Source organism: Magnolia sinica, chromosome 17 (assembly GCF_029962835.1).
Source record: "Magnolia sinica isolate HGM2019 chromosome 17, MsV1, whole genome shotgun sequence".
Taxonomy (NCBI): domain Eukaryota; kingdom Viridiplantae; phylum Streptophyta; class Magnoliopsida; order Magnoliales; family Magnoliaceae; genus Magnolia; species Magnolia sinica.
This window is the reverse complement of record NC_080589.1, coordinates 60,250,411-60,270,199: the sequence shown is the minus strand read 5'-3', so window position 1 is coordinate 60,270,199 and position 19,789 is coordinate 60,250,411. Positions and strand designations below refer to the sequence as shown.

The 19,789-nt window shown below is 43.0% G+C and overlaps 1 non-coding gene across 1 annotated transcript; it reads right to left on the bottom strand.

The window, feature by feature from the left end:
• Positions 1–18,108: 18,108 nt before the first annotated feature.
• Positions 18,109–18,215, bottom strand: LOC131232118 (small nucleolar RNA R71). The gene has a single exon (XR_009164722.1). It is a non-coding gene; the product is annotated as a small nucleolar RNA R71 (small nucleolar RNA).
• Positions 18,216–19,789: the final 1,574 nt, after the last annotated feature.

Here is a 19,789-nt window from a genome sequence, read left to right as displayed (position 1 = left end):
AACAGTATGGGCCATAAATTCCAGGTGCTGGCCCTTACATATCTTTCGCATAAGAACAATATAAATTAAGAAAACCATTCATGCACGGGGCTACCCACTAGGCAATCATTATTGGATAGCAAAATGAAAACACACATATCATAAGTGGGCCACACAGTGAGGAGATGATTAGCGTGGATGATAAAACACATGCACCCAGGTGGCCCACCACATTGTGCCACCATGGCTATTGTGCCATCTGTGTGTGGTCCCATACAAGTGGGCCCCAATAACACAAACAAAAGAAAGGAAATAGGAAGAAAAGAAAAGGAGAAGAGAAGAGAATAGAGGATGGATGGCTAAGGGGGTGTGAATGGGTTGTCCACCCCGATGGCAAACCCCACATGGTTTGTGGGCCCCTTAAGGACTGGTGGGGTGGCACAGAGGGCCCCTCGATCAGTGGGCCCCACCTTCGAAGCCTCTTGAACGTGGCAAATAAACACCATGGTGGGAGCACATGCACACTCAATCTAAGTATAGAGTAGTGACGAAAGCCTTCAAGGAAGCAGTTTGGTAAAGGAGAATGATAAATTAGTTGGGACTTTATCAGGAGGCCATGCCAGTTAATTGTTATATCGAAAGTGTGACTAATTTGGCAAAGAGCTCGGTTTACCATTCAAGAACTAAACATATTAATGTACATCGTAATTTTATCCGACAGGTGTCAGAGGAGTGCAGTGTGACTCTCAAGAATATACATAAAAGCGTGAATCTGGTGGATATACTTCTTTTTTTTTTAAACCAAAAAGGAGAACTTTCCATTACTGAGAGCTGACTATACAGAGAAAGGGGGCACTCAGGCTAACAAAAAGCACCATGAGGCCCAGCTAGCTAACGCATACACATTCGGGTGGGCCCAAGAAACAAGCAGGGCCCACCTATCGTAAGGAAAGGAAAACAATCTGACAAAAATTACTAGGAAAGCTACACCGAACCTAATCTGATCTTATTTAGCACCAGCTCCCCATGGGTGAGGAAAGGGAGGCTTGAGACTTCATCAAAATTTCTGGATAGCTAGTTAGAGCTTGCCTAACGGGCCAGGTTGTCAGCAACCTTGTTTGCTTCTCTCGAGGAGTGCTTGATGGAACTAAAACCTGCTGATCGAAGCAAGACAAAATGACTTTTCCAGTGATAAGCGCTCTAGGGGGGCATCTTCCGGGCTGGTTAACATGTCAACAACTACGCGTGAGTCACTTTCCACCTCAAGCCTATGGATGATAGCTTTTGCTTCAGCGAGAAAGCTCGATCCCTGCTTATAAGCTTTGTAGAAAGTAAATACAAACCCGCCCTTATCCCCATGGTAGACCCCTCCACCACTAGATGGCCCTAGATTACCCCTAGAAGACCCGTCTATGTTCAGCTTCACTCTCCCCTGATCAAGCCTAGACCACCTCACGAAAGACACAGATTGCTAATGGGGAGTGTCCTTAGGGAGATGGAGATCCAACAGGGTCATCTCTATCAACCTAATTTTTACTCGCTAGAAGAGGAAATGCAGATGAGAGGAGAAATAACCAAGCTCAGACTTGGTGGATGGCTTGCTGGGCGGAGGACCTGACCTCATCAAAGCGATGGGTGTTCCTAGAGTTCCATACCTCCCAGAGAATCAGGGCTGGGACCAACCCTCTTAGGACGCGCAAGGGAGAAGAGACATTTGCCATGGCCCACCATTATGAAGGTCTCCCACTAGTGGATTGGTTAGGGAGGAAAGAAACTAAAAGAATGGAGGAGAAGTGGCTCCAAATGGCTGAAGCTAGCTCCCCTTCAGCAAAAAGATGATCAAGGGATTCCTCCCTGAGGCTGGGCAGCTTGCATCAATCGCAGGAGGAGGCCATGTGGACCCCCTTCTTCTTTACATTTAAGTCGACTGGGATGGCGTTATTCAGAACTTTCTAAACAAAAGTATTAATTTTTGGAGGAAGGTGGGGGTGCCACGTCCACTTGTCCGATGAACAATTCTGGCCCTGGCCATGGGAGAGTTGTCATGCTGATTTAATGGTAAACTTCCCTGACTTCTCTCTGGCCCAAACAACTTTATCTCTGCCCTAGTTAAGCTTCAGACCTTCCGCTATAACATGGAGACGCACGGAGTCAGGAAGAGCGGTCGGCAACGGAGCTATTAGGCCCTCTGGCCCTATAACGTCCTTTTTCTTCAGGTTGTGGGAAAGATGAGGGATGTTGCCCAGAATCCGCGTCTTCAGAGGGCCCAGCCCCGTCCAGTTATCCTCCCAAAAATTGTGGTTTCCATCCCCCAGAAGTAAGCGGGAGTTAGCGACTAAGAGGTCATGAAGCTTTGATACCTTCTTCCACGATGGGGAATCTAACTGCTGCTGAATGGAGGCGATTCAGACCTCATTTATTCCGTACTTAGAGCGCATGAAAGACCCCCACAGGCTGCTCTCTTGGCCAAAGAAGATGGACCAACCCCTTTTCAGTCTCAGGGCCACTGAAACGTCCTTCAAGGGTCTAATTTCCAGCCCTCCCTCAATGGTTGGGGATGAGATTTTCCTCCAACTGATCTAATGGAGGTTGTTTTTACCTTCATGCCACCCCCAAAAGAAGTCTACAAATGCATATTCAAGGGCTGCCAGAGTTTTCTTCGGGACTTCTATCACTACTAAAGTGTCAATTGGGATACTCAAAAGAACATGTTTAATGAGGGTAATTCTGGCGGCTTGCTTAAGGAAACGGGCCTTCCAACCTGAAATGCGGGACACTATCTTCTCAACCAGGGGCAAGTACAAGGATGCTATGATTTTTTCCTCTGGCCAGCGACACTCCAAGATAGGAGAGGATTGACGACGATCTTGCTATGCCAGAAAGCCTCTCAAATGCCCGGATCCTGCTCATGGGCATTTTAGAGGATGCCACGAAGCTACTCTTTGCAAAGTTGATCTTCAGGCCCGAGACACTGTTGAAATTCCGCAGAAATGCCATCAAATTTCTGATAGAAGACCTGTTTCCGTTGATGAAGATTGTTGTATCATCCGTGAAAAGCAGGTGGGAAATTATCTAGGCACCTCTTCTGGTCTGGAAAGGCTGACATAAATTGGTTTCAATCAAATTTTTAATGCCCTGACTGAGCACATCCATGACTAAAATGAAGAGGTTGAGAGAGAGGGAGTCTCCCTGGCGCATCCCTCTTCCCGATTTGAAGAAGCTCGCTGACTCGCTAATGAAAAGCACTGAGAACCAAGGGCCTGCCCAGCATTTCTCAACGAGCAAGATCCACAATTAATTGAACTCGAAACTTTGGAGAACTTCCTATAGGAAAGACCAACTCACTCGGTCGTAGGGCTTTTCGAGATCAAATTTGAATATCATGTTGCTGCCCCTGGTTTTCTTTTCTATGTCCCGAAGAAGCTCTTGAGCCAAAGCAATACTATTCGCTATCGATCTCCCTTGAACAAATGCCATTTTGTCACGCCCCAGACTCGGTAACCGGATTCACAAGGAACCCGATGGCCGGTTCTGGCCGCAACAGCCTCCGTAGTACCCCATTCTCGGCTCCTGAAGCAGGTTCCGATCCTGGGATCTTACAAGGAGGATTTCCATAACAATATAACCATTTCCAATACGAGCATACCCAAGATCATAACAAGTAAATCTGAGAATAAAAAAAGGCACATATCACAAAATCCACTATGAATTTGAACTTTTACAAGTTTACATAAGGTCCAAAAGGACATACATAAGATAATAAAAGAAAGGAAGGAAGTCTGCAACACTGGGTCCTTAAGCTCAGCTCTAATCCAAACTCTCCCACTGCGACACCTGCCTAGGATCTCCTGCACGCATCAATCGTGCATAAGCTTATAGAAGCTTAGAGGGTGGTGTAAGTGTGTGATAATAGTGCACAGAAGAATAATAGGAGATACAAGAAGGAGACATGCTCAATGAGAATATCACTAGCCTTACCAAGGCTTACCATGAATATGATGCAATGAGTATTGGACGCCATACCAAGGCAATGCATGAAGGGGCTTACATAACCAATACAAATGCGATGCAAGTAATGCCAGTGCTCATAACCAAACCGTATGTCAAGTATATTTCCAATCATAAGGAAGTCACCGGGGTCCGTTACACTGCTGGATGACTGCTGCTCTACAGACCCCGCACAGTCAAACGAGCGTAAAAGACCTCACTACCCGCCTGTGGATAACCAATCACCTGCAAGGCCTGACGGTAGCGAACCCATTCACGAGCTGGTCAGACTCAGCCTAGCAATGCCCTCTTACATCAGGCGAGTAAGGCCACACCCCTATCCAACCGACTACACGATAGTGGGAGTCACGGCCTAATGGTATAAGGCCCTCGTGCGCTCATATATTCCACCCGGTCACGGCGTTGGAGCAGATCCTTGGTACCATGGAAGTTTTGAGAATTTCACCCATGGGCATCCTATGCACCCAGTATGCTCAAGTAACATTTTCGGTGTCCAAACATGGCCATCCATGATGTATCTATGGAGGCTACAACCCTGATGAAGCAAGGGTGATAATGCTCATATTATGCAATGCCAGATGCATGAATCACACAATCAACTATGCATTAATTCCAAGCATCCAACATGCTCAAGAGGGAATATTACGTCCCTCGGGAAGACAGCATGCAATGCCCAATGGCACAATCATAACCACACACACAGTGTCATCCAAGCATACAATGATGCACATGGGCCATGAAGATGGGTCTAGGCGTATTATGCGGTGATATACAAAGTAAATTACATTCCTCCTATCCAAGAAGGAATCAAGACTAGGTACTTAGACAATATCCATAAGGAATCCCACCTCTAGTGGGGGCCCATTTACCTGGGGTAGCCCACAAGACTAAGCATACAACTACGGGTCTAAGTAATATAGAAATGAGCCTAACAACTGTCTAAGATAAGTATCCAATCACTTTTAAATACAATCAGACCTAGAGGGGTCCATAATGGGGACATTTAACCACCATTCCCCAAAAAGGCATATCTACCATGAACTATATGGATAAAAGGCCCAAGGTCTACATTTAAGATAAAAATAAAAGTAATCACATACATATATTCCTCATAATAGGCCATAAAAAGATATAATACCACTTTTAACAACATGGCTCTAAGAGGGGAATTAAGGCCCAAGGCCCAATTCCCAATGGCCATAGAATCCATGCATTAAGTTGGACTTGGTGGGCAACCCGCGTACACAATATACGGCCTAAAAATAGGTTTAAGTTTGGATGAAATGGGCCCCACTACATCAGCCCAATAATTAGCAATTTAAGTAGGCAATCGAGGGCCCAATACTATCCTTACCTCAGCCCACAAGTCCATCAAAATGGTGGAAGTCGGCCCAATATATGGTTGGGCCAAGCTGGGATATCCCTGCCCAATCTGGGCTCACTAGATGTCCCAAAATTCTGATCTTAAGATGGGGTCCTCATAAGATCACTAAAAGTGACCCAAAGAATGCACTGATTAAGCCCAAGGATTATAAGAAAGCATAAGCATGTAACACGTACACAAGTTCTCAATATGGTGAGCCCCACAGCCAAATAAAGTTGTAACCATAAAATTGTACATTGAAGGCCCTTTGATAAACTTTTGGCCCGTTTGACTTCCTGGGCCTGCTAAGGTCCAGAAATTAGTTGAGTATGTGGAAATAATCTCATGAAGGCCAACTATACTCACTGGGGGACCCCACCAGATGGAAAGTGTGTATATATCATGAAAAGATCAAGTGGGCCTGTTACTGGATTGTGAGTCCAGCAGCAACCCAAGGCAGAGAGTGCTTCCACAATCGGGCAATCCAAGGCTTGGATGGCCTGGACCAAACATGCATTAAGGTAGGTTCCACATACATGCACATTGAGCTTTAAATAAATGACCTAAGGTCTATGGTGGGCCTTTAACCACCCATAGAGAAACCTATGAGCTTACCTTAGGATCACCCAGGAGGACATCCAACCTCAACTGGTTTCTAAGAGATAGCTCACCGCTACCCATATAATGAAAGATCTAAGGCCTAAGCAATGTGTGGACTAGTAGGCCATACACCAAGCCCAACTCATAGGCCATATAGTGGGCCCTCAAGTAAGGTTTGGGCTCAACCACAAAGGTCATAATTCCACATATTGTGGTGGGTTTCATGGGCAGCCCAGTAATTCATTTACATGGGCAAGTTTCACATTTAACACAAGTGAGTTGGGCCTCACTTTTGGCCTAAGTACAGGGTCAGTTTAGTGGGCAGCCAAGGGCCCGACTTCTTGTGTATCATTGCCCCTAAGCCCATCACAATAGATAGGAGAGTATAGGCTCAAGATCAATGGGCCTAACCAAAAGAACTAAGTCCACAAGGCCTACTTGCTAACACAAACATGCATATACTATATCACATAATGGGCCCTAAAGAAATGGCCCAAAACAAAAGTCATCCAATTCATACATTATGGTGGGCTTGAGGGCAGCTCATAAACCCAAGAATACATATAGGCAAGGCCTATACTGACAGTGTGGGCCTAGCCACATCAGCCCAAAGACTTAGTAAGGCCCTCCACAATATAAATTTATGTGGGCCTCGCAAGTCAGTCCATAATTAAGCATTTCATGAGGGCATCACGGCTAATAAATACACACAGTTAGCCTATAGACGGATCGTTGGGCCCGTGAAACAATAAGGTCAGGCCCTACACGATCTTGGGCTCAAGAAATAGGTTTTCAGCCCATTGGGCCTATAAACTACCAAAAATCTGGTTAAGGCTAACCCCCAACATCACCACAAAGATGAGCCTTAAGAGCCACTAATTATGCCCAAAAATGTCTAAGGAAATAAGGCAAGGAGTATGTGCAATACTCCCTTAAATCTGGTGGACCGCAACAGCTCCAAAACAATCAACTATGGAGCAAATTTGGGCCCCTTACTGGAATTTCAGCCCACCCACTTCCTGGGCCTGCTGGAATCCAGAAATTTATGTAATTCAAATGGGTTACCAGCCCATGGTGACTCACACATATCATAGTGGGTCCCACCGGATGAGAGGGGAATGCACAACACATATTAGAAGTGGGCCATGCCGCTGGAATACAGGCCCAGCAACAGCCCAAGGTAGGGGCGTCCCGTGATGGGTAGTCCTACGGGCCTGAGTATCTGGCCCAAAACTGACCCAAGTTTGCAGGCCACACCACGGTCAGTACAGGGGCCTGATGGCCATGAAAATTTACAATAAGTTCCTCCCATAGGTGGACCACGAATCCTCAAAATTTTATGATTTTTGGACGATCAGAAGTATTTTAATTAATTTAAATAAATCAGACCATCAAGAAAATCTGGTGAATCGGGACACCTGGACGTGGTGAGCCATTCCAGCACTTGTCACGGTGTACAGAGGGCTCCATTGGCCCCAAAAATTTGTAGGTGATTCCCACCATGGGTGGACCACCTCTCTGTAAATTTTCATGATTTTAGGATACTCAGAAGTATTTAAATTAATTTAAAGAATACAATCTATCCAGGGTGAAATATTGCTGGAATATAACTGTCCTGAATTTGGGCCATCCAATGGGTGGGTTCTGGGCCTCCAAAATTCCTGAAATTTGGACCCAAGGTCCCTCATCAAGCTTAAAACAAGTTGGCATCCAGAAATATGGCCCACCTTCTTAGAAATTATTTTTTTTATATTATTTTTATGGGACTATGCTGCTGGACTGCACATCAGAAATTTCTGGCAGTCCAGTATGTTGGCCCACCCTTTTGGATGCCCAAATAGGATTCCTTGGCCCTGAAATTTGTGGATAGGTCCTACTATGGGTGGGACACCTCCCTACAAAAATTTAGGATTTTTGGGATAGTAAAAATATTTTATTTAACTCATGCAATTTATGGACAGCAAGGTCCAGATTTTTATTTTCCTGCTGCAGCAATGCTGCTGTCCCTGACTTTAGCACCCCATTTGAGTGGGCCCAGGTCTATGTAAATTTGGAAAAATACAAGGCCAACCTTCCTATACAAGTATACAGTAAGGTGGGGTCCACAAAGGTGGCCCAGCATTTCAAAATCAGGCTGATATTTATGAGTTTCCAGCAAACAGTGTAGCTAGACAGTCCAGAAAAATCTGGACCGTCCACCCTCCTTGGCCCACCCTTTTGGGTGATCAAATAGGGACATTTGAAGCTGAGGTTTAGCATACTTTTAGGTGGGGTCCATACCTCAAAGAGAAGTCTAAGAAATCAGGAAAAATGAGACCACAAACAAGGCCTACAACACATACATTACAGCATAAAAAAAATTCCAACAATCTGGACAGCAACATGTTGCTGTCTAGATCAGCCCAAAAATTTAATAAATGAGAAATAAATCATAGATTTCATAAGGTGGGGTCCACCCTGATGTGTCACACAACTCCCAAGCCCAGCACCTCCCCAAGAAAATCCATAAAATCAGGCCCAAAGGCTTTCCAAATCAAGCAGCAAAACTAGGCAGCACAGTGCCCAACAACTTGGGCCTAGGTGTCCAACAACTTGGGCCTGGATGTCCCAAAATTTAAAAATTCTGGTTGTATGGCACATCAGGTGGGCCACATAATCATTACATCCAAACCATAGAAAGTGGAGAAGAGAGGAATAAAGGAAATCTCATCAAGATGGGGTCCATGGAGAATGGCCCCATCAAGATCACATGCATGCAAGTGATGGCTAAAAAGACCTTATCCAAGGAGTGGTGGACCTTCACCATTGATGTGGTGAGTCCTACACTCTCCATATGAAGCAACAAAAGATCTATGACAATAAGAATCATGCAATCTATCCTACATGCTCACCCACTTGTTGGATCTTCAAGATTCTTCAACCACCATGCTCCTTAAGCTTCAAGGAAGGAGGTTCAATGGTGATGATGGATCTTTGATGGTTAGATCTAGGGGGAAAGAAGAGGAAAGAGGGCTGGAAAAATTCAGCAATGGAGGACATTTGCAAAGAGGAGAAGAGAGAAATGAAGAAAGAGAGAGGGAGATGAGAGAGTTTCTAAGGTTGAAATGATTGCTTTCTTAGAAAAAGATGAATTTTTGAAAAGAGAAATAATCATTGCTCATGGGATAAGGTGGCTCATCATTGCCTAGAGAAGCTAATCTCATCATGGTTTTCTTGAGAAAAGAAGCCATCATTGCTAGGCTAAAGGTGGCTTACATTGGGAATAGTGCACATGGGGAAATGTGCAATCAGGTGGGTCCCACCAAAAATGTAATCAATGGTCCAAATAATGTGCGGCCCATAACTTTTGATGGACATGCCGGATTTACGCATGAGACACGACGCTAGAACCACGACGATGATGCAGTCGCAATGGCATAGGTCTTGGGTCAATCCGAGTCGGGTCTACGTGACCAAACTCGAGGGTGACCGCAATCACTATCCGAAGGTCGCGGGTCGCCGAAATTTAACCGGTAGGACCGCGGGACCAAAATACATGAGATGCATACTCACACACACAAATGCCCACATGCGAACTCGGGTCAGGTCTCACACATTTGCTCAACGGAAATTAGCTTGGGCAAGATTGAATTTAGCCTAACTGTAATCACCTTAGAGAAAATCTTGTATACACAATTACACAGACTGATTGGATGAAAATTAGAAAAGGACTTTGGAGCCACACATTTGGGGATTAAACAAAGGAGAGTTGCAGAAAAGGCTCTAGGTAGCGTACCTCCCTGGAAGAGGAAGTTTACTGCTCCGAGGAGGTCTGTTGTGACAATGTTCTAGCACGATGCAAAGAAAGTGCCAGAGAACCCGTCAGGACCATGGGCTCCGTCAGCTGGCAGTGCAGAAACAGTTAATTTCACTTAATCAATTGAGGTAGGGGCCAAGAGGAAATTGTTGTCGGCTTGGGAGACTAACGCTGGGATGATGTTGGTGGAATCACCAACTTGCACCATTGATACAGCTGAGTAAAGGGTCTTGAATAAATCTGCAGCTGCGTCTCTCATCTAGGGTTGATCTGCAATGACGGATCCATTCTATAACACAACCTGACTGATATGGGTTCTTTTGAAATGGCCCATAGTAGAGGCATGGAAGAACTTGGAGTTCCTATCACCCTCTTTTATCAAAGTGGTTCTTATAGAGAAGTTTTTAAGTTTCGTACGACTTCTCTGTGTCTCGCAAAAATTGAGTAAAGATGGAGTGTGTGCGAGAATCGATGATTGTGGAGTTATGATGAAGATGACATAGAGATAGAGAATCCAACATGACATGTTGCAGAATAAAGATTAGAGTCATGGTGGGGATTGTTGAAAACCATATGCCTCAAATCTATGCTAAAATAGGGCCACCAACCGGCCGACAGTGTGGTCGGCTAGTTGAAGGATATCGAAAATATTCAAGTTTTTTTTTGCAAAACTCTCTAGACAGTTTTGGGAGTTTTCGACAGGTTGACCTGACCGATCGAAGCATATTGACCGATTGACTCGATAGATCAATGTGTTGCGCAGTTTTGCGCGTTTTAAAGCAATTTGTTTCTATTTTTAGTTTTACTTATTTATATGAGTGTAATCAAGATTATAGTTAAACATAAAACGTGCTTAAGGGTTTGAGAAGGCTTTTAGAGAGAGAAAAACCTATGAATTTTCTCATGGGGTTTTAAATCAATAAGATTTTATCTCTTAATGACTTTGATATTCATATAATACTATCGTTTTGTACACAAAGTGCAGCTCGATCGGTAGGGAGGGCCATCAAATTAATGATATGTTTTTGGGGCCATGTATCTGGATGCCTCAAAACGTATTATTGGTGGGGTCCATTGATTTGGATAGCAAATAAAGAAGAGATATAAAGGAAACGGCCACGTTCTCTGCACGAGTTTACTGATCCGGCAATTTAAAATCCTTGTCAACCACAGCGATATGTCCGAGGCAACAGGTCAGATTGTTGGGTGGTGGGGACCACCTGGGCCAAAAACCCTGGCCCATGGTAACTGGCTTATGCATTAACCCGCGTGTTTGCACGCATGGGCGTCATTGATCCAAGCCATTCATCAAGTGTGTAATACTGGGACCATGCCATGACCGTAACATGGCGCTCTCATGGTGCACCGGATGAGATGAGCGGCTTGACTTTTGGGAACTTCGAGTTAACTGTGGTTTCCATCTGATGGTTGTTCCGGATCTCTTACACCTGTGCCGGGTTGGCATGTGTATGGCGAGGCCCCTTCCATCTCTCATGCGATCCTCGGTAGTATTCTCACCATTGCCTCGACATTGTCACGTGATAAACACGCGGACAACACCTGCTTTACGGAAATGGATTGCGTCAGGCGGGCGCCGCTTCGGTGGATCCCCGAGTCCACCGAGGTGGGTGGGATCCCTGACCGTGGGACTCACCGTGATGTGCGTGCGTTATATCCCTACCGTCCATCCGTTTTGAAAACTCATTTTAGTCTATGATCCCAAAAATGAAGCATATCCAAATCTAAGGTGAACCATTATTAGAAACAGTTGTAATCGACCGTTAAAAACTTGTAATGGCCCACAAAAGTTGTGGATCAAGCTGATATTGATGTAGTCTCTGCATCGAGATATATTTGACCTTATCAACGTTTTGGATGGAAAATAATCATTCGGTGGCCCCATTATTTTTTAACAATACGAATTCAATCACCACGGTTTCCTATAGTGTGGTTCACTTGGGAATTGGATCTACTTAATTTTTTGAATTATGTTTTTAAATGAGCTATCAAAGGTTTTTCTATCTTCACTTTGTCATTTAAAAAAAAAAAGAAAAAGAAAAAAAAGAAGAAGAGTTATATCTATTTAAAGGATTTTCTTAAGGATACACACCATGGTAACCCCACATAGAAACCTATGGTTATCATTAGAGGTGTACGCGAACCAAGTTAGCTCGGTTAGCTCGCATGACTCGACTCGAAAAAGCTTGATTCGACTTGGTTCGAAGCTGACTTCAAGCTGAGTCGAGCTGATTTTTTGAGCTTGAAAATGAGTTCGAGCCGAGTTTGAGCTGGCCCCAGCTTGACCAGACTCGGATTGAACCTAGCTCGAACCGAACTCAGATCAAACCAATTTGGTGACTCGATTACTTTGATATTTGATGTTGCTCACAAGTGTTTGATGAAATGCCTCAAAGAAGTGTGGCTGGTGGCAAGGAAGGTGTGTATATGAAACCAACACCCTTTTTTTTTTTTTCCTGATTTTTATGTTGCTTAGAAGGTGTTTGATAAAATACCTGTAAAACCATTGCTGTTGTCTCAAATACAGTGAGATTTTGAAGGTGCAGTCCAGGTGTTTGTGAAAATACTGCAATGGTGAACTCGACTCGATCTTAGCTTGAACTCGGCTCGAACTGGCCCAAGCTGGTGACCGAACCGTGCCGAGCTGGCCAGTCGGGCTTGAGGACTGAGCCAAGCTGAGTTTGAGCTAAGGTCAGGTAGTGGCCAAGCCAAGTCGAGTTGAGGCTAGCTCGACTCGGTTCGACTTGATGTACACCCCTAGTTATTATTCCATGCCCATTGATCCATGTAATGTGGCTTAACTGAGTTGTATATTTGGTTAATAATTTTCCCAGAGATCTCGAATTGAACATATAAGCTGATGGATGGAGTTGATTTTTTACAACATTAGCTAAATGAACATATCCATGAGCACTTGAGAACTAAGAAGCTCTCACCAGGAGAGATGAGAGGGAGAGAACGAGCCCCATGGAGAAGGGGCGTTAGAGGTAGTAAGGTAAGTAAAGGTAGATCACCCAAATCCCTAGTAGACTGCAGATTTGAAAGAATCAGAGACGAGGGTTTCAGTCTCTTTGTGGGTAACCTGCGTTCGACTACTCAATTGAAGATCTTCTCAAGATTTTCCAGTGTTACGGGAAAGTTAATGGCGTATACATACCGTTTTTTCCAGGCACCAAATCTCCCAAGGGTTACGCGTTTGTGAGATTTTAATATGCAGATGACAGGAGAGCTATAATGGGGTGCTCAATGAAAAAAAAAATCGATGTAGAGAGGTGACAATGAAGGAAGTTAGGTCCATATCTAAAACCTCTACGAAGCCGCATTCTGTTAATGCAGTCTTTACTCATCGTCCCAAGCTGGGATCCTATGTTGACGTGGTCAAGAATGGGGGAACAGGTCTGCTGCCTTGGAAACAGGATACATCTTAGGACCTAGAGGCTAAAATAACCACGGTGGCTGACCTAGAAGTAGTCGCTAAAAGGCTGAATGAATTGAAACTGGGATTAGAGGGTCAAGTTGCAGATAAATCGATTTCAGTTCTGAAACTGGTCTCGGTTATAAGAAACTCTAAGTTTGCTTCCTCCTCCACTCATGTAATCAGGACCTCTCCCTCCCAATTCCTGATTATCCTGAAGTCAGATAAGGATCAAAAAGATTTTATAGTAGATTCCCAACTTCATTGTCTAATGGGGTCTCCAATCGATTTGCCCTTGGTCTGAACATGTAGACGAAGGAACGGAGGAAATCTGGATTCGGATCTTCGGCATCCTAGCTCAAGCATGGTTCAAAGCGGTTATCCTAGACTTGGGTAATTATTTTGGGAAGGTGACTCAAATGGACACTAATAGCATATTTGACTTATTCCAGATGTATGCCAAGGTAAAGATCCAACTTCGTCCAGGAGCCAATACGAGATAGGTGTTGAACCTTCGGGTTTTAGACAAGGTCTATCCAATCTTAGCTGAGATAGAACCAAGGCAAGAGGTGGGGGTGGAAAGCCTTCGAAGAACTCTCGGAGCCCATCAAATAGAAGTGTAAAGCACCAAAGATTAGGTCGAAAAGAGGTTTTCAAACTCTGATTTGGGAACAGATACACCCGGCAACTGTTTGTCTAAATGCCCGAGAGAACGATAGAGTTAGAGACAATGTTACCTCAGATTCCTAAGAGGATTCTAAGGTCAGAAACAATCCTAGATTGGCGCTGATGAATGAAGATATGCTAGAAATTCGAAACCCATCCAATGTGGGAAGTTCTCTAGCGGCCCCAGAAGTAGCTCTTGTCCCCCTCAGGAACAACAGCGAGGTAGAGACCATCCTTATGCTTGAAGATCAGGTGCTGTTAGAGCCTCTGAAATTGCTTAACCCTGCTGCTACATTCCCTGCCATTAGAGAGGAGGTCAGCAAGCATAGAACTCTCTAGTTAGTTGGCATGTAGAGTCGACTGCTCGCCCAGAAGGCAACGAAGAATCAGACCTCCCTGAGTCTCAAAGAGTTAAGAAAGGTCATGTGGAGTTACCATAGGAAGGAGATGAGAACAATTTTCCTCTGGAAGCCATACAATGTAGTTGCATGGAACAAAACAAGGGTTGGTTTGATACTAGTAGGTTGAGATCAACAGGAAATTCCCCTTGGAAATAACAAGGTGTGATTGAGGAAAGCCAAGATATGCATGTAGTCGTTAGCTTAGTTCCTGCTAAGGAGAAGACAGACCCCATCCAACTATCCCCTATCTAGGATTTTGACAACGAACTAGCGTTAGCGGTGGATCTCTCCCCATATTTCGACAGAGAACTTCAACTGCAAAGCTAGACAGATCCTATGATAATTTCGGAGGTGGAAACCTCTGGCGACAACAATGCTCCTTCAAGCGCCCTTGGGCAGCCAGAGTTCCATGAAGATGAACACCCCCATCAGGACCCCCCACCTCCATTTCTATTAGAGGAGGCCAATATTACGAATTTTCCTACAAACACAACTCCCCCATTAGTTCTAAAAACTATAAGAATATCTCGGATAAAAACGGGGAAGGAGAATGGTATTGCAGGTTAAGAAAGCTGAAGAGGAGGGCCACGAACATGGGTTGTATCACAGATGGATAATTTCCTTTTGTGGAATGTAGAGGGTCAAATATTACATATTAGACCCTAGTTATTGCCTGATTTTATGAACATGATACTGTTTGACATCCTATTTTAATTGTGTTTGTATTGCAAGGTGAATTTAGGAGCTTGGACTGAAAAAGGGTACTAAAAGCATGGATTTGATGCTCACAAGTCACCAAGGCAAGGGATGGATTTTAGGGGACCGAGATCAAAGAATTTACACACCAGAGATCCAAAAAAAATCAAGTGATCAATGATAAAGAGGCCTGAAAGTCATTCTGAATGCAAGATTACAAGGTTCCTACCATCCGTTTGGCTCGAAACTTTATATCTAAACTGAGGACCCTAAATTAATTGTACACATCAAATTTCACTCATTGGATCCTTGTGGAAGTGGCCCAATAGACATATCATCCCATAAAATACTTATCTAGGGCCCACTTGATATTTGGATATGCTTCAATTTTGGTCTCAACCCATTAAATGAGGTGGCAAAACGGATGGACGGAGTAGATTTCTCGTAAACGTCACAGTGGACCCCACCTGGGGACGTACGTGTGCACAGTAGGTGGACGCACGCAGTGCACCATATGCACGGTTAGGTCAAACGCAGTTTAACACGATAATTTCAAGTTGAAAGGGAGCCTTCTCTCCAGCATCCGCACGTACCGACGCTGGAATGATGTAGTGGGTCACCACCATCATCCAGATAGATAATCTGGACTATCCATTTGCTCCTTAGGGTGGCCACGACCTTCACCAAGGTTTCCCTTTGGTCCCATACACGTGTACACACATAGATTGACAGAAAACGTAAGATGAACGAAGAGGTGAGTTGATATAGTGGGTCGCACCAAACTTGGGTAAAAGTACCCATTCTCGACTGGTGTTTTGTCAAGAATCTAATGGATGGGGTGGATTCTTCCGAAAACATCACTATGGGGCCCACCGATCATCGCAGTGTGATCTATTTTCCACAGGCACTGCATCCGTGAAAATCGACCACAGTGGGCCATTCTGTGATCAAGGGTACAGTTGGATCAATGATCCAAACTATCCACAAGTTGAAAAAGGGGGTCTTTACAGCAACCATGGAGCCAAATCAGATCGTGGGACGATCTTCTAGCCGAGAACTCCACCCAAATGCAACTCGTTTTGCATTTTCTTGCGCAAGGTGCTGTGTAAAAAGCTTTCTAGGAGCTTCTGCACCAACTCCAGTAGCCTCTCCACCGGCCCTTGCTGCCTATAAAAGGAAAGAAGAGAGTGAGAGCTTGAAAATCAATCCTTGGAGCCATGGATGTGAGAAGAAAAGGAGCGAGAAAGAGAGCGGGAAGACGCGTAGGACGACCAGCCTTAGAGTTTTTCTTTCTCCCTTCTCCTTCATTATTCTCTTTGATGTTTTTAAGAGTTTTTAGCCTCATCATGTCTGTAATGAGCTAAACCTCTTAGTTAGGGCTAAGAGGTGATGCTCGTAGCGTGATGGGAGACTTTTTTCTTTATGCCTTTTGATTATGTTAAAGTTGAACTGATTTTCATTCTAGTTTGATTATAAGGAATGCCTTTAGTTTTTAATGGTTCGTTGTGAGTTAAAGTACAATAGATCTATGATAACTTTGAGCATATTCTTTTCATTATTATGATTATGAAGTTTGGAGGCCCTATTGTTCACTATCGTCTCCTAGACATGGTTGGATGATGTAATCCTTCCTAACGTTCATAACTCTCTTAGATTGGCTGTGGATTGGTTAAATTCTATTGTTTGCTTTGTCTCATAGGCATGGTTTTGTGATGAAATCAAGTCTAATTCACATCCTTCTCATCTCTTGAAAACTGGATCAAAGGAAGTTTAGATTTGGTTTTTAATGATATATCTTCCAACTGGATGATGATGGGACTTTAAATCCAGTTATGTTTATGAATCAAGCATAGATCTCCTTGATCTCTACAAGTGGATCCTTGGAAACCCTAGTTTTTCACCTTTGAATTTTACAAGTTTTAGTTTAATAAATCACCCTAGTTTAGATTACGTATAAGGTTTAATCCCTGTGGATTCGACCTCGGTCTTACCGAGATTATTACTACATCGCAACCCTATACTTGGGGTGTGAACGAGTTTTTGGCGTCGTTGCCAGGGATTGACAGTTACGTTTTTCTGAGATTAACTCGTTTTAGAATTAGGTAAGATTAGGGTTTTTCTAGTTCTTAATTCTGGGTTTAGGTTTTTCTATTTGATCTCTAGAAACTAACATAACTTTCCTGTTTTGTAGGGCCCTGACATAGATGTTCTAAATTGGTAATCTCTTTCTAATCTTCTAGTATTTCTATCTTCTATTTTTAGATTAGGTTTTATTTTCTATTTTTAGAAACTTTCTAATACTATGATTTCTTTTAATTTTAGAAACTAACTCACTTTCTAATTTAGGTTTAGAACTTTCTTAATTTGTTTTTAGAAGCTTTCTATTTCCTTTTTTTTTTAGGAATTTTCTTTTTAGTTTACTTTATATTTCTTTAGGAACTTTCTATTTTTAGAACTTGACTTGTTTTGTTTTGTTTTGTAGGTTTTTAACTTAGGAACTTCTAATTTGGTAACTTCTTTCCTACTCTTTTCTCTTTATTTCTAGATTTCTATTTCTTTTCTTCCTTTTTAGATTTAGGTTTATAATCTAAATTGAGGGCTGCAAGTGTTTCATGCCCAAGTGGGTCCATGACAACACTCAACGTCTCTTGACTGAAGGAGGATTGGTTGAGGGGTTAACTATCCATCACATGACTAGACACTACTTGAGATCCCTAAAGTTAATGAAGTGATGGCTGCAAACCAACCTCTTTTACCCCAACCTAGGGTGGAGGACATTCAGGATGAGAATGAGGTGCATTAAGCACCCTCGCCTCGTACTGTACGAGATTATTTACAACCGGTGGGGGTGAGTACACCCTCATGCATGATTTTTCCTGAAAATAAGAGATACATAGATATCAAGCCAGGGGTGATCCAACTCCATAAATTTCATGAGCTTAAGTCCGAAAATCCATATTTACACCTGAAAGAGTTTGATGAGATCATAGCCACTTTATATTTTTCAAACATATCTGAGGACATAGTCAGGTTGAAACTCTTTCCCTTTTCTTTGAAAGAGAAAGCTAAGACGTGGTTGCATTCACTACGTCTTAGATCTATTGGCACATGGAATGATATGACAAGGGAATTTATAAAGAAAATTTTCCTATACCATAAGGCGAACACCCTTAGAAAGTCAATCATGAACTTCGCCTAAAGGGAAGATGAAACATTCTTCTAATGTTGGGAGCGGTTTAAGGATCTTGTCAGTTCATGCCCACAACATGGTTTTAAAATGTGGTGCATCATGAATTTTTTCTATGATGGACTGATATCTCCCATATGCCAATTAGTCGAGACAATATGTAATGGGGAATTCATGAATAAAAATGTCGATGATGTGTGGGACTACTTGGATAGACTTACTGAAAATGCACAATCATGGGACACATTCCCAAAATCAAACACCATGTCTAGGCCGACTCAATCTAAGGAGAGGGGTGGAATGTATCTCAGAGGACGATAATATCAATTCTAAAGTAACTAATGTCATAAGAATATTCGAGCCATGGAATTAAAGAAGGATAAGGTTAATGAAACTGTTTGCGGTATTTGTGAAGGCAACATTTATACAACTGAAAATTGTCCAACAATACTTGCCTTTTGAGGGTTGCTGAATGAGGAATCCAATGCCTTGAACAATTACCAAAGACCTTTTAATGGACCTACCTCCAATACATACAGTCCTAGTTGGAGAAATCATCCAAACCTCAGTTGGAGGAATGGACAAACTGCTAATCCTCAAGGTTACTTTAATCAAATTCCAAATCAAGTGAAACCTCAAGAGGATCCGGTTCTAAAACATATTCAAAATTAAGAGCTTATCACTTAAGGAATATCGCAGACCCTTCAAGATATTTCAAAGGCCATACAAGGGCGTGAGATAAAAATTTCAATTAGAGAAAAAAGGATTCTTCCAGCCTAACCTTTCCCCAATCTTATACCGCAATATGAGATAAGTAATCTAAGCTCTTCAAATCAGATGGAGCAAGCTAAGTCTATCACCACTCTTAGGAGTGAGAAGATAATTGACAAATCTATTCCAGTAAGGGCTGAAAGGCCTAAAGATCCAGAAGAGGACAATGATGATAGACTTATCACTACTCCATAAGAATTGGAACTGGAACTTCAAGGCAAGCTGATTGCTTCATTCCCCCAACGGTTGGTTACACCAAAACCTCTCTCTAACTCTCAGGATATTATAAAGGTGTTGAAACAAGTGAATGTCAATATTCTTCTACTTGATGCCGTAAAACAAATACCTTAGTATGCCAAATTTTTGAAAAACTTGTTTACGACCAAAAGACGGTAAAATATTCAAAAGAAAATCTTCTTAACTGAGAAAGTGAGTGCCATCCTAAAGCAAGATGTACCACAGAAATTTAAAGATCCCGGTAGCCCAATCGTCTCTGTGTAATTGGGAATTACCGCATTAAGCACACACTTCTTTACTTAGGAGCGAGCGTAAGTTTGATTCCCTACTCGGTGTACAAACAGTTAGGTTTGGGTGAATTAAAACCCACCTTAACCACATTACAACTTGCTGACCACTTTGTTCATGTACTACCCTGTAGATTTTATCGTCCTAGATACTGAACCCATCAGTAACATGAGCACTCAGATTCCCTTCATTCTTGGTCACCCACTTCTTGTCACTTCAAACGCAATCATCAATTGCAAGAATGATGTCATGAGCATGTCCTTCGAGAATATGACATTGGAGTTAAACATCTTTTTTAACACGGGCAAATGGTTAGGAGATGATGACGATTTTCACGACATTAACATGATTGACTCTTTCATGG